Source organism: Sus scrofa, chromosome 1 (assembly GCF_000003025.6).
Source record: "Sus scrofa isolate TJ Tabasco breed Duroc chromosome 1, Sscrofa11.1, whole genome shotgun sequence".
In the NCBI taxonomy this organism is placed as follows: Eukaryota; Metazoa; Chordata; class Mammalia; order Artiodactyla; family Suidae; genus Sus; species Sus scrofa.
Genome location: NC_010443.5, coordinates 201,435,358 through 201,445,886, shown reverse-complemented (window position 1 = coordinate 201,445,886; position 10,529 = coordinate 201,435,358). Strand labels below are relative to the sequence as shown.

Here is a 10,529-nt window from a genome sequence, read left to right as displayed (position 1 = left end):
ACAGTCTGCAAACAGTACCTCATTAATCATATAGAATTCTATCCATAATAATATAATACATATAGATATGTTGTACATACATCTAAAACACAGATACTATAAATTATACCACATGCAATAAGCCACATATCTATCTGCTGATTCTCATACCTGGAACACTTCCCTCTTCCTCTCTGCTTTCCTGGATCTCATCCTTTCACTCCAATATCACAATCCTTTCCTTCTTCTGAGAGAAGAAATCCTCATTCACTCTGCATCAAGCTGTACTGCTCATTCACACAGCTGTTTCCTTTCCCATTAGGGTCTCTGCCTGTCAATTTCCCCTTAAGACAAGAAATCCACCAACTGCAAGCAGAAGGTGAATGAAAGTTCTAGGTTTGTCAGTAACTCTCAGATGACTCCATGCTCTCTGTCTGCCAAGAAGTGCAAGCCCAGACTGTCCAGCCTCCCAGAGAAACCCAGGAGATACAGGGAACCCTGCCCAACACTTAACTTCAGGGGAAGCCAGGAGCTCAGCTGTGCCTCTATTGGGTACTTGCACATGCTGATAGCACCAGGAGGGGCTCCCCTGGCTCAGAACTCTCACTGGCTTCAAAAGCCCAAAGCCTAGGAAACATGGAGGTGAAAGTCAGCAGCAGTTGGACAACTTGGACCAAGAACAGAGATATTTAAAGCTTTCATTGGAATAGGAGCAGGTCTTCATTTCATGGAACAACACAGATGAGCTGCAATGAGGCAAGTGTTTCCCAAGAAAACCCTTTTTCAAAGAATGAGAAGACCGAGTGGATGCTGTGAGCACAGAGTTATCGCACAAATATGTGGCCACTAGCAGTGTTCCCAGCATGGGTGACACGGATACAACAGCAACCTGCAGAGCATCAGGAGGGGTGATGGTTCCTCCAGTGCCAGCTGCAGACCTGTTTCCTCCCTAGGACCCAGCAAGTTATCATAGAGCAGGGAAGGATATTCCTGGGGACAATGTAACCCAAGGAATTTCTTACTGTCCATCATGATGGAGCTGTTTTGAAAGATGAACCAAATAAAACAATGATGAACAGAAGGGACACAGGCAGGGATTATGATCCATTTAGGAACCAGTGGGGTAGAGCCTTCCCAGCAGGACATGGATCAGCAATGTGCACACTGGAAGATGACAACTTCTTAAAGAAACAAAGACCTTTCTGGAAATGCATTCATTTAATTTAGGCCATTTGGAACGTGGACATTAATGGATCAATCTCTTTTCTTTGTAGTTGATGCATACGCACAGAGTTGGGATATTTAAAGTCAGAAGGACATTTCAAGTCACTCAGAGGTTTGGAAACCTTTCTGAGAATTAACATCCAAACAATAAGCAAAAAACATACATAACAGCAAAAATGTCATTTATCAATGCATGCTGTTTTGAAAAATATTGTATTTCAATCCTACAGTATTTTTTTATGATGCTTTAATAGGTTGAGGCTAGAAACATGAATCAAGAGAACTATTCTAAGCAGTTTTTCTGACTGTTGAGTTCAAGCCAGACTCTCCCTGCTAATTAAATCTTTTTTTCCTTTTTGGTTGCTCCTCGGCATAGGGAGTTCCTCAGGCTGGGGATCAGATCCAAGCTGCAGTTGCCATGTAAGCTGCAGATGCAGCAGCGCTTGATCCTCTAACCCACTGTGCTGGGCCAGGGTCGAACCTGTGTCCTGGAGGTCCAGGAAATGATGCAGATCCAATTGCACCACCGTGGGTACTCCAAAGCAGCCCTTTAAAACACACCTTGCTTTTGTCAAGGAGGTGCGTATGCTCTTCCATCTTGATCATATGTAAAGCATCTTCAGGACCCACATCGTAACCAGTGGTTGTAATAAAAAAGAGAAGACGTTCTTCACTGGACTCTCCATTGACAACAGAAGGTCCAGTCTGGTTAGCAACAGAGTTGTCTTCTTTAGGAATGAGAACAGCAGGCTGACTGGAAGAGGTCTCCTGGGAAAGCAGTGAGGTCCTTGTGGACTGAAAAACAATGGACAACATGAGAGCTGGGAGTCAGTTACTTGGGAGGATTTCCTGAAGACTATAGCCTGGAGGACAGCCTCTCAGATAGCTCTCAGGATATACTCCAGGCAGTTAGGGGGAAGTCAGATATACACAATTTTGGCAAATGGGGTACCTACCATCAAGGACACAGCTTGGTAGAAGTTGCTGCACATCGGGAGCAGCAGATGTCTCTGTTGATGACTTTACTGCTTTTCTAAGTATGAGCATAGGCAAGAAGTTGGCTTCACAAAATTTTCTCCAGAAAGTATCTACCCTCTGAAGGCCTGCACTGTCAGTTTTCCCAGAGCACAGAGTGCCTGCCGCCTTCCTGATCTCCACCCTGAGCTCCTTTCAGGGTGTATTAAACTTCAGTGACTTCATTCCTGTGGAACCCGATGGAGAGGGACTTCTTAGTTGTCATCCTGAAGGAGAAATGTCAGAGCTCATATGGCTAGAAATCGTTAGGTGCTTTTCCTTTGTTCTTAGTGTCACAAGAAAAATTAAACGTCAAAAAGAGACTCCAGGGATCTGCTTTTGAAGGGTTAATAAAGTTGTGTTACTATATTTTATTGAAGAAATCAGTCATAAAATCTCCCTTTTTTCAATTAGCAGAAAAATCTCTTTTTAACTATTTAATTATAGATTTTATCTATTTTTCATCACAACTTAAAGTCACTTCAATTGATTCAGACCTCCTGCCTGACAAAGCAACACTGTGGCATCTGAAGTGAAAGTAAGCATCTTTTGTCATCTCACGTTCTTCCCTCTAATTATTTTGTTCTTTCCTAAAGATCACGTGTTTTTTCCACCTTTCACTTTCTTTAATGGGCTCCTCCAGACAAATCATTGGATACCTCCTCACTCAGGTTTGCTCCTATATCTTACGTACACCGTCCAGATTTATATTTTCTCCAGCTGTCTAAGTGAATGTGTTCCAAATAGGGTTAATGAGAGGACTGAGTTAATATTTTAAGAACTTACAAAGTAGTTAGTCCTTGATGAGCAAGCAATGAAATTCAGTTATTACTCTTTAATATCATGATTACTATTATCTAGATTAATATCAGGATATTCCATAATCTAGGAATTTCCTTCTTTGTAATTCTAGTTTTCTCAGAGCATTCTTTTCATTGCCCAACTGGATTTATCAACTAGACACATGCTCAGCAAGGCTCATCTCCAAGATCCTGCCACAGAGGTTTACTCTTCTAGCAACTGGGGTTCTGTTTTCCAATCTCTCTCACTCTCTCTGTCTCTCTTTTTTTTTTCATGGCCCTGCCTGTCTTATATGGAAATTTCCAGGCTAGAGGTTGAATGGGCGATGCAGCTGCCAGCCTGCACCACAGCCACAGGAACATAGGATCCAAGCCACATCTGCCACCTAAGACACAGCTTGCAGCAATATCCAGCCCTTAACCCACTGAGCAAGGCCAAGGCTCAAACTCGAATCCTGTTAGACAACCTGTTGAAGTACAATGGAAACTCCAAGGTTTCTAGTCTCATATGAGCTGATTTCTTCTCTTTGCTTCAGACCTGGCCACATATGCATTAAATTAAAAAAATTCAAGTGGCTTAACTTGCAAATCTGAAGGCTGTCAATTGACTCAGGAGTGGGTCTTCTCTGAGCCTCTCGCAGAAGCAGCCATGTGCCTGCCTTCCTGTTGTTCATACTGGCCTCACCCTTCCCCTCTGCATAGCCTTGTCCCCATCTGTGCTGCACGGAAGCTTGCTAACATAGAACACATAACGTGTGTGAGGGGAAAACCACTTCCCTTCTTTCACATTCATGAAATTCAGACTTACATTTGTTTTCTTTTTGCCCACAAAACAAAGGTCAGCTTTTACTCTCTAGGAAAGTTGTCACAAGAAACCAAAAAATCTGCAGTCTTGAAAATGATAGAGAGTGCAGTTCCTTTGCCTTTCTTTTACTTCCCTTTATTGTTCTTACCTCATCATGAATTTAAACTACCATTGGAGCAGCAAGACTAATCTTGCACAATAAGACCCTCAGTGAATATAACTTGTAAGCCTTTAAGTGAAGAATCACACACAAGCAAAGGAAAGAAGGCAATTTCTACCTGACATGATGGCCTGGGCCTCACTGCCCTGCGTTCTCAGAGGGAGACGGAGACAGAGAAAGAGAAGCCCAGTGGGACCAACTGAATGAATGAACAACCAAAGGTCACTAGTTTCGGTGACGTGAGCTTCTCAGGAGAGACAACATCATCAGTGAATCTCCTGTCCTCAGCTGAGAAACTCTGAGTAGAAGAACTGTTCAAATGTCTAAGTAAAAGAGTTGAATAAGAAATTTGTCTTTGGCAAAAATACAAATTATTTGTCTACTCGAGGTAAAATGATTGCGATTGGATAATACAGAACAAACCTTTGCTCTCAGCATCTGAGGGCTGCTGAAACCTTTGATACCTGAGGACACAGGTCAGGAGAGAAGGAGGTCACCACTGAGGATCAGGGTCCTTCACGAAAACACTCTGGGGACAAAGGCGGAGATCCTGGGAGATGGATTATTTTCCCAACAAATAAACAGGCTCCTCCACAGAGAGAAGATTTTAGTCTTCAGGATGTGTTGAGCCTGCCTCAGGGAATGGGTCCAGGAGGTTAGGAAGTGGACTCTCTCCATCTAGAGGACAAGGTGTTACTAGATGTGACATCTCCTTTGTGAGTGAGGTGCTGCGGGGAAAACACAATCATCTTGGAATTAGAATCTCCAAACTCACAGTCTCATGAAAATAATCAAAATATGTGGTAGGGGTATTGGCCAGGCTGTGGAGGACTACAGGTCCCCCATAAGAAAATGATGAAAACAGAGGCTTATATGTGTAATAGTCATGACCTCCTGGTCTCCCAAGAGCAGAACCTCATGGATCTGCATGAACATATTCTAGAAGCAAGAGAAACATAGGAAAAGCTCATTCACTCATAATCATCAGCCTCTCCTGTAAATCGAACACGAAGGAAAACTCCTCTTTGATACAAAGATCTTAACTGCCAGAGGTGGTCTGGGAAATCTATAAATAAATACAGAAGCCAAAGAGCTGAGGGATCTGGCCTCTCACGTAAAGAAGGTGGGAAAAATGGATCCAAATTCAGGCTGTAGATATTTGTACCTAGAACACAGAAGAGCAATATTTAGGCGTGAAAGGGAGACACACATACAGAGAATGGTTTTACACACGTACATCACTTCTGATTTTAAGACAGAGACCCTTCTTACTTGATTAATAAAGATCCATTTGGATGAACATATCTGAACTTTATGGGGAAAACTAAACCTCTATGACAAAATTAATGGTTTAGAGTAATGACTTTGTCTTATACCATATGGAAAATACATAAATGAAACCAAAAAAGAAGTGAAAGTGTAGAGAAATGTTTAGAAAATGAAAATTACTGTGTTCCCTGTTTAATGGCCTTGCTTAGAGAGAATGGCATCAGAGAACCTACCTGCAAGGTTCCCCCAGACACCCACCTCAGCCAGGCCAGCAGTGCCCTCATTTTCCCCATGGCCTTTGTGTTCTCTCTACTGATGGCCCTGGTGGTGTTCAGCTACGGCCCTGGGGGATCTCTGAGCTGTGACCTGTCTCAGAACCATGTGCACGTCAGCAGGAAGAACCTGGTGCTTCTGTGTCAAATGAGGAGAATCTCCCCTTCCTCCTGCCTGAAGGGCAGAAAAGACTTCGGGTTCCCCCAGGAGATGGTGGATGGCAGCCACCTGCAGAAGGCCCAGGCCATCTCTGTCCTCCATGAGACGCTCCAACAGACCTTCCTCCTCCTCCACACAGAGCACTCCTCTGCTGCCTAGGACTCCACCCTCCTGGACAAGCTCTGCTCTGGACTCCATCAGCAGTTGGAAGACCTGGACTCCTGCTTGGTGCAGGTGAGGGGAGAGCAGGTATCTGCCCTGGGAAGAGGTACTTCCAGGGAATCCACCTCTATCTGAAGGAGAAAAAATACAGGGACTGTGCCTGGGAGAATGTCACAGTGGAAATCTGAGACCCTTGTCGTCATCAACCACTTTGCAAGAAAGGTTGCCCAATGCGGATGGAGACCTGGCATCACCGTAACATGATTCTCATTGATTAAGATGCCAAATCACCTTGTACATTCGACTCTGGTCATTTCACAAAATTCATTTCTGTTTTAGTCACAAAACTTATTGAAATAATTCGAGTAATACTTTTTCAGTAGTAAAACTTCCCTGGACATCAGGCCCTAAGAGCTGTTTGCTCTGATGTGATTTATTTATTGCTTATTTACTAATTTCTATTTATTTATTCTTATGTCTCATTTATAATTTCATATAAAAGGTATTTCTGCTTACATTGTATTAAAAGTTAGAAATCATGTTCACCTTTTTCATTAAAGTTGCCTAATGTTTTATTATTCAACTCTAATGAAAGAAACGTTTTTGAGTTTTTTTTTAATTCTGAAAACCCAAACCCTTATTTTTTCTACATAAATCTATGTCAGAATCATAGTCATCCATTTTGTCCTATGGCACCATCCTACCACTTTCCAGGAAATGCTTGTGAAAAATGTGGAACTACATGGAAGAGAGAGGAATCCCAGTAATTAAGGAAAACGGTCTGTCCTTCTGTCATAGGTGGACATGATTTATATCTAGTCAGCAAATGGAAGTTGGTGTAAATATCTGAAGAAAGGAGTCATCTCTTCCAGGGAAGCTGGTGACACACGACGGTGATGGGCTGACCTGGCACCTGTTACTCTTCCTCCCACCTTCTCCCCAGTCCTGCTTTTCTGAACCATTTACTCCTCATAAGACAGCTTCCAGCTCTCCAACTGACTCCCTTTCCACACAGGTGTCTGTTTCTGAGCTGGTTTCTAACCTCGAGGTTTGTGTTTGAGTAGAAGCCACAGAAAGAAGGCACAAGTGAAAGGAGAAATTCTAGGATTTTTCAAAACCTCAAGATCCCAACTCTGCTACTTAAAAGCAGTGTGACCTTGACAAATAACACAAACAACATGCTCCCTAAGTTTCCTCATCTTTAATATGGGAAAAATAGTATTTTTTTCATTAGGTTATTGTAAGGATTCAGTGAGTAAAATATACACAAGAAGCATAAAAGTGTGTCTGGCCGAAATAATCACGACTGTTAGAGGCAGGGGTTGCCTTCAGGGAGGATGCAGAAGAACTGGTCTGAGGGAGTGACTGGGATGGAACACAAGAAAGGTGGCAGGTCCTGGGCAAAATCTTTGTTTTTCACTTTGGGTGCTAGTTTCACAGTGAATTCAGTGTATGAAAATGCTTTGGGCTGTACGCTTAAGGTAATTTGCAGTTGCTGTGTATTACATTTCTAAAATAATTCCTGGGTATTAGCAAAAATTCCTTGGCAGAGAAGGTTCAGCAGAAAACACCTGAATATACTTTAAACAGAAATAATATGGAAAGAACAGAGTTCTCAAATCAATGCAGAAAGTCACACAAATTATTCAGTAATGATGTTTGTGTGGACGCTTTAGTAAGGGGAAGGGCGAAAAAGGGCTGATGAACTCTTTTTTTTTTTTCTTCTTTCTTTCCTGGTCCTTCAGCACAAGTTCAGAGGCAGGAAGAAACTAACAGGAGCTGTGAAAGGAAAGATTCTGTCCCCCCACCACCACCCCGGCTCTGCCCATTTTGATCCTAGTTCTCTTCTCCATAAAGTCCCAAGTCCATGATGGCTGGCAATGTCACCTCCTAGAGCTGGTCCTTCTCAGAAAATAAGGTCCTCAGAGGAGAGAGTCAAAACAAGAAAACAAATTAATCTAGAGTAGGGGCACATCTCACCCAAGCTCTGCTTGTCCATGTGAAAGCTGGGCCATGGTGCTTACCCACCAGGTGACTGTGTGAGACGTGGTGGAACAAGGCTTGTTTTGGTGGCAAAATTTTGGATAGTGAGTCAGACAAGTTAACCTTCCCAAGTTTCAGACCTACAAACCTCAGGGCGCTGTTGAGATGATTGCCCAGGAGAATGTGTGTGAAAATGCTTTACACAGACACAGCTCTATCCATACCTGGGCCTTACATTATAGCTATTGTCCTTGACACTCAACCTGGAATCCTAGCTCCTGGCCATGAATCTTCAAAGAATCTCTTCTCAGTGGAACATTCTACTCAGTCTCCTCCATTCTCTCTCTTGGCTCCAACTTTCTCTGGACACACCCAGGCTCCTATGTCAATTTTCAGAGCTCACCTGAAAGGTGATAATATGACACCAGCCCAGCCTCTTTTCAGAAAGGTGATTCATCTCTTCCTTACCTCAGGCATCCCTCTTGCTAGCTTGCCCTGTAGAAGCCCAGGCTCCAAGCCCAGCATGCGGCTGAAGTGAGGGGATCCCAGGGGGAACTGAATAGGGAAGGAAGCCTTGGGCTGAGGTATCTTCTGAAAAAGATGGTCTCTGCTTCTCAAAAACAGCAAAATTCATCCCTCACAAACAAATTTATTTTTCTCAAGAAATTATGTTTTCTTTTGTCTCTGCAGCACTGAGGTGAAGAATGGAGTATTGCAGGGAGTGGACTGAGATAAAAGAAGAGATTGCTCCAGCTCTGAGAGCTGACTGTGATGTGGGAGGAGGAGGGAGGGATGTTGGATGCTAGGGAGGGAGTCTCATAGTGGCCTCTCACACCCACTACCCTCTGAGCCTCCTTAATGATTGTCCTGCTGAATACAGTCCTTCCAAAAGCTAATACAAAAGCATCACAACTTGACAAATGTTGAAGGGCTTTAAAAATTGAGAAAATCCATTAGAGAACAAGCCTCGGGACAGGACTTCCCAGTCCTTTCCATGATCCATCAATATACTGATCTTAAACAGCCATGGGTTGGATGCTTGGGTGACACAGGCACATACAGCCCCAAATGTCTCACTCAAGCTCTAGGAACAGAAAGCAGCACGAAACTTCACATATCCCCCAAATATCACTGAACTCTTGCAGTCTTGAGGTCCCAAGTTCAGAAAAGAAAGGAACAAAGCATATGACCTCAAATATGTGGATGGATAAGACCTTTTATCTGACTCCAAGTCCCTTGTTCATCCTGATCCCAGCCTGGACAGAGCAGTTCAGTTTCCCAAGTCTTTGTTTGGCCATAATGAGCGTATACACTGACCACTTTCCCTCTTCCCTTTCCTCCTCAGTCAGGCTCTGCAAGTAGCAGGAATGCAGCACTCCTGGCCATGTGTGTGGCTGACAGGCAGAGACAGGGGGAGACCCAAGTGTGACGGAACAGGTGTAAGGCCTTAACAATGCTGGGAGGGAAAGAGCACAGCCTTAGGAGGCTTGGGAAAGAAAGCTCCATCAGCATTAAGTAGCACTCAGCTCGCCATCCAGCTACTGGAGGAGAGTTGAGTTCTCAGCTAAGGATATGAAAACTGACTAATATATACTAAATAATCTCATGATGCTTGTTACTTATTTTAATATATGATTCTTTGAGTAGGTCAACAGAAGCTTCTGAACAGAGATCTGATGGAAAATCTCAGAATATTATTATGTCAAAGCTAAACTCTGGAAATCTGTCCTCAACTCCCTCTGACAGTTGGTATCTAGTAGCATCTCAAGTTTAGGTGATACAAAATGAAATCATTAAAAAAAACCTGGACAGCTGCATGTAAAAGAATGGAATTAGAACACTCTCTAACACCATACACAAAAAATAAACTCATGGAACTCCCTCTTTGGCACCATGGGATCGGGACAGTCTTAGGAGCACTGGAACATGGGTTAGACACCCAGCCTGGCACAGTGGATTAAGGCTATGGCATTGCCACAGCTGTGGCTTCAGTCATGACCCTGTCTCAGATCTGATTCCTGGCCCATGAGTTCCATATGCCAAAAGGAAATGAAAGGAGAAAACAAACTCAAAATGGATTAAAGACTTAAATGTAAGACCAGATACTACAAAACGTCCAGGGGAAAACATAAGCAGAACACTCTGACATAAATCACAGCAGTATATTTTTTGAACCACTGCTCAAGTAATGAAAATTTAAAAAAATAAATAAATAGATGGGACTAATTACATTTAAAAGCTTTTGCCCAACAAAGGAAACCATAAGCAAAAAAGAAATGACAACCCACAGAATAGGAGAAAATATTTGCAAACAAATTGACCAAAAAGGGATTAATCTTCAAAAATATACCAACATCTCCTATCATGTTTTTTATAGTAAGCAACCAGAATGGGACAATGGTTAATCTGGGACAAGGTTGATCACACAAACATCCATATGAGAGGAGTGTCCGAAAGAGAAGAGTGAGAGAAAGGGTCAAAGAAAACATCTGAAGAGATAACAGCCAATAACTGCCTTAACATAGGGAAGAAATCACTCAGTCAAATCCAGGAAGCACAACAAGTACCATATAAAATAAACCCACGGAGGAACACCCCGAGACACATATTAGTCAAACTGATCAAAATTAAAGACAAAGAGAAAATATGGAAAGCAGCTAGGGAAAAGAAACAAACAACATACAAGGGAACCACAAAAGGT

At 42.8% G+C, this 10,529-nt stretch overlaps 1 pseudogene; it reads left to right on the top strand.

Moving 5' to 3' along the window:
* LOC106509143 lies at positions 4,717-9,166 on the top strand (annotated as a pseudogene).